Raw genomic sequence first — 5,483 nt, forward strand, 5'->3', positions numbered from 1 at the left:
ACTTGTTTCAAACCATATATTGCCTAGTTTAATTTACAAACTAAATTGGGATATGAATGTACAAAACCTGATGGTTGGGACATGTAAACAGTTTCATGTAATTGTCCTTTCAAGAAAGCATTATGAAAATTATATTGCTTTACTTTCCATTCTTTTGACAATGCTAGAGTGAGAATCAATCTAATTATAACTAGTTTTATAACTAGTAAAAGAAATTGATCAAAATCAATACTAGCATATTAAATAAAACCTCTAGCAATTAACCTTGCTTTGTGTCTTGTAATGACCCACATTTTAGAGAATATAAATATAAATAAGTTATAAATTATTTTATAAATTGGAGTTATATATATATATATATATATATATATATATATTTTAATTTGAGTAATTGATATTTTTAATTTAAAAATAGAGTTTAGTTAATAATATTATTATTGAGCTCAATATCCACCGATATGAATAAATATCGGTACTCTTCAGTGAACTTAGCTTTGCTAATGCTTTACCGTATATCATTTATCGTTATGTTGCTAATGTCATTTATATTAGTAACTCATATATATCATTACTTGTGTTTTAATATATCTAGCTTTCATAATTATCCGTTTAATATATTTATAACTTGAATCGGTGACTCAGCAGTATAAATGAGTGACACGTACTCCCTCCCCATGTGATCCAAACATTAAGCAAGCCAAATTCCCATTGATAATCATCATCATCAGCGTTTGTTATTGAAGGAAAAGAAAGAGAACCAGAGAGAGAGAAAAGAACGTGATTCCATGGATGCCATGAACTTCCAACTTCGATTTCTTGTTATCCGTAACTCCAATAAAAAATCTAATCCGGTAAAAGCGTCCGTATCTTTCTCCTCTACGTGTTGGTGACATTTTTGTTCGGTGGAAGTTGACATTTTTCTAGGAGGCACAGACGATTTCTGACGTTCTCTTCTTCAGCAGCTCGATAAAAAAGCTTCTCCGGAGTTTCTGTTATTTTGATTTCGTACGGAGGTAGAGTTTTCATAACTTTATAATAATTAAATATGAATTTGATAAGTGAATTTTTGTTTCATTGATTATTGATTGAATTTGACTGAATTTATGTTGAATTTTTGTGATATTGATATTTGTGATTAGTTTGGGGTTTGGTCAGTTTAAGTGCAGCCAAGAACCAAATTATTTTGATGAATTTGGGGCTGGAAAATTGTTGGTAATCAAGTAAAATTGGTGAGATTTGATAATGACATTGAGATTTAATAAGAAATAAATTGATGACATGCTTTGAGATATGGAAATGGTTTGATTTTTGAAGCGGTTGGATTTTTAATTGATTTAATTTTATAATTTCTTTTATATTAGAAATGGTTTTGATTTATTGGAAACAATTTGAAAGAATTTGAGAAATGGTTTGGATGGGGAAAAGGGTGGCAAAGTCCGAGTTTTAGGTAGATGCTGTCAAAATTTTGTTATAAAATTTAAGACTTTGTTTTAAATGTTATTTAGAAAAAGATTGGATTTGAGAAGTTGAATTATTTGATTTTTTATTTATTAAGAAAATAGTTATGTTTCGAGTTTAATTCATTTAATAAAAGTATATGTTTTGAGTTTAATTTATTTAGAAAAGAATTATTTTACGATTTTAAATTATTTAAGAGAAGTATTATGTTTTAAGGTTGATTTAAATATGAAAAGGGCTTATGTTTTGAATTTGAATAAAAAATTTCATTCGGAGGAGTTTTAGTGAACTTTAAACGTAATTGAATTTTGACTGAATAATTTCGTTTTTTGACGTCTTGGAAAAAGTTAAAGAATTAATTTTAAGGATGGAACTGGGATTGGTGTTGGCTTTGACATTGGTTTGGAACCTCTGATTTGTATGGTTTAGTTTTGATTTGATTTAGAAACTTTATTTGATTAATTTAATTTAAGAAAACAATAATTGTTAAGGATTTCCAATGAACTTAAGAAAATGAGATTGGTTGTCGCTCCCCTAAAGTCTGGAGCCTTTGCTGAGGGGTTTAACTAGTAAATAATTTCTCCTTGTCTTTTGAAAGAAAAATTGGTTTAAGTAGAATTGTTTTAAAGGTTTTGAAGAATGTCATAAAGAGGTGGTTTTGGTTTTAAAAGAAAAAGAACAGAAAGAGAGGGATATATTAAGTAAAAGGAATCTCTACCACAGAAGAGCAAAGAACAAAGATTAAAAGAACCTAACGAATCTATGCCACAGGATAGCAGAGTACAAAAGAGAAAAGAATGTATTAACTAAAGCGATATCTGCCACAGGAGAGCAGATCTCTGCCTTGCCACAGAAGAGCAGAGGGCAAAGATAAAGCTTTAAGAGATTGTTTGCCACAAGAGAGCAGATGCGAATTTGTTTGGGTCTTAGTGCCAAATGTATAGTGGTGATGCCCACACACTGAGAACTGTTTTCCAGATGTAAGCACATTGAAAAACATTTGAAAGTCACACTATATGCGGCCAAGCCATAAGACTTATAAGCACACTGCATGCATCTGGAAAACCATATCTGGGACTTATGCCCGGGTAATGTCGGGAGCGGGTAGGTGATAAACCCCAATTTTGTGGTTTATCTTGTGCTTAATTTGGGGATTTTATCAACTTTTCTCACATTTATTCAATGAAATATCATGGTTTTGTAATTCTCCCTGAATTTGTGCTTAAGTGTGAAAACATGCTTTTTAGGCCTTAAATTTGCCAATTTTAATTCACTTTAATTCCATTCGATGCCTTGATGTGTTTGTTAAGTGATTTCAGGTTTAGAAGGCACAGATTGGATTGAAGAAGTGAGGAGAAAAGCATGCAAAGTGGGAGAACTCATGAAGAAATGAAGAAACCGCAAAGCTGTCAAGCCTGACCTCTTCGCACTCAATCGACCATAACTTGAGCTACAAAGGTCCAAATGAGGCGTTTTAGTTGTATTGGAAAGCTAACATCTGGGGCTTCAAAATAATATAAAATTTGTGGTAGTTTCTTTGCGTTTAGGGATGCATACGCCCACTGGACGTGTACGTATCAATGTTGCACGTGCTTCATTAAAGAGCAACTCGTGGCCAGCAATTTCTAGCTCATTTTGGGCCCAATCCAACTCATTTCTGATGCTATTGAACCCAACGATTAAAGGGGGAATGAGCAAGTAGCCATAGTTTAGTTTTCATCATGTTTCAGGTTAGAATTCTAGAGAGAGAAGCTCTCCCTTCTCTATAGAATTTAGGGTAGTTTAGGTTTAATTTTCTCAAATTCATCTTTCAATTCTTCTTTTGATTTCAATTCTCTTTATATTTTAGTGTTCTATTGTCTTAATCTTCTTAGTTTCTTATTTTGCTCTCTTTTATGTTGATGAACAATTGTTGGATCTTGATTTCTTCTAATGCAAATTTATGTTTCCATGTCTCTTTTATGTTGATCTTGATTGTTATTGTTGATTTCTTGCTTGTGTTAGTTATGGGTTTCTTTAATTCTTTCATTTTGTGATGTTTATTTTTCTTGCATACTAGGTATTTGATAAAATGTTTACACTAGTTTTTGAGTAGTTTTCTTTACTCTTGGCCTAGGCCAAGGGAATTGAGTGACCTTGAGTCATTAGGTCTCATTGAATTGGAGATTTGATCGAGAACCCTTGGTGGTCAATTTGATAACCATTGATACTAGCCTACTACTAAGTCAATTAGTAGCTAGGTTAGAACCTATGGATTGATGTTGATCAAGCCATTTGATATACTTCAAGCATAGAAGTAGACTTAATGAGCTTGGTTCCTCATAATTGTTAATACATGGTTTGTAGACAAGGATGGTGATCTCAATTACCCATGTCTAACCAAGAGTTCCTTTCCTTTATTTTATTAGTTCATATCATTTACTTTCTTATTGTTTACTTTTCTTGTCAAACTATAAAATCAAACCCCCTTGCATTTTCATAGCCAATAATTGATCACTTAATTGCAATTCCTTGTGAGACGACCCGGAGTTTAAATACTTCGGTTAATTCTTATTGGGGTTTGTACTTGTGACAACTCAAATTTTTTATGTAAGAATTGTTTGTTGGTTTGGATCTATGCTTACAACGAAGTTCTTATTTCTATGAGAGAAATTCTAAACAAAACATAAATCTAACAAGTAACCTAGTAATCAAAGCAAAGTATGCTAAAGTATGAAAATAAGAAAACTACCTAACAATGGCAACCCAATTCATTCATTGATTATATATACAAGAGAATGGAAAGAGTTTACCATGGTGGGGTGTCTCCCACCTAGCACTTTTAGTTTAAGTCCTTAAGTTGGACATTTTGTGAGGGCTTTTCTATGGTGGCTTATGCTTGAACTCTTCCTTGAATCCCAAATTAGGCGCACAAGGCCTTCAAGTAAGCTTAGGTAGATGACAAGGCCCCAACAGTTTTGATTGTTGAAATGGATTCCGGGGTCCCAAATCTTGTTCTTGCACCCATCTTCTTGTTGACTACTGATGCGGAATTTATAACCCACAAACTAACCGGCAAGTGCACCGGGTCGTACCAAGTAATACCTCAGGTGAGTGAGGGTCGATCCACGAGAATTGAAGGACTAAGCAACAATGGTTAATTAATTGGCTTAGTTAGGCAAACAGAAAATAGTGTTTGAGAGTTCAAAGACATTAAACAATAGCAAGAATATTAAAGAAAGGAAAGTAAATAAGTTGGGAATAAAATATGAAGAAACAGTTAAGGCTTCAGAGTTATCTATTTTTCGGATTGACTTTTTCTTATTAATTTATTTTAATCATGTAAGATTTAATTCATGGCAACTATATGTGACTAGACCCTAATTCCTTAGACCTTTCTAGTCTCCTCTAAAATTCATCAACAGCCAATTCTTTGGTCAATTAATTCCAATTAGGGAGTGAAGTTCAATTCTAGTTATATACCACAGAAATCCTAATTACCCAAATATAAAAAGATTATATGTCACGTATCCCGTTAAATTCAGATAAACTAGAAATTTAGGAGAAGTTATTTTCAAGCTGTTGTTCAAGTAAAGAGCTTTTCAAGTTATACAAGAACTCAATTAGAAAGAGGGTCATACTTCCGTTCCATCTAAATTCATAGAATAAAGAACGAAAACAATTCTTAAATATAAATCAAGACATGAATTAAAATAGAAAAATAATAAAGTCAATCCATACAATAGACAGAGCTCCTAACCTTAATAGTGGAGGTTTAGTTGCTCATGGTTCAGAGTGAAAAATAAGGATTGTAAATTGTGAATTGGAATAATGTTGTGTTAGAAAGACCCTGTTGGAATCCCCTTTTATATCAAATCCTAATTTATTTAAAATCTATCTTCTAAAACTCAAATAATATCTTTTTCCTATTTCTAAAATAAAATAAAGTTTAAATTAGAATTAATTAAAGCAATCAGCATGTCTTCAATTGATGGATGGGGACCACTTGCTTCGTAGGGTCCACGCCTAACTTGGAGTGGGCATAA

The sequence above is a fragment of the Arachis ipaensis genome, chromosome B06 (genome assembly GCF_000816755.2).
Source record: "Arachis ipaensis cultivar K30076 chromosome B06, Araip1.1, whole genome shotgun sequence".
Taxonomy (NCBI): domain Eukaryota; kingdom Viridiplantae; phylum Streptophyta; class Magnoliopsida; order Fabales; family Fabaceae; genus Arachis; species Arachis ipaensis.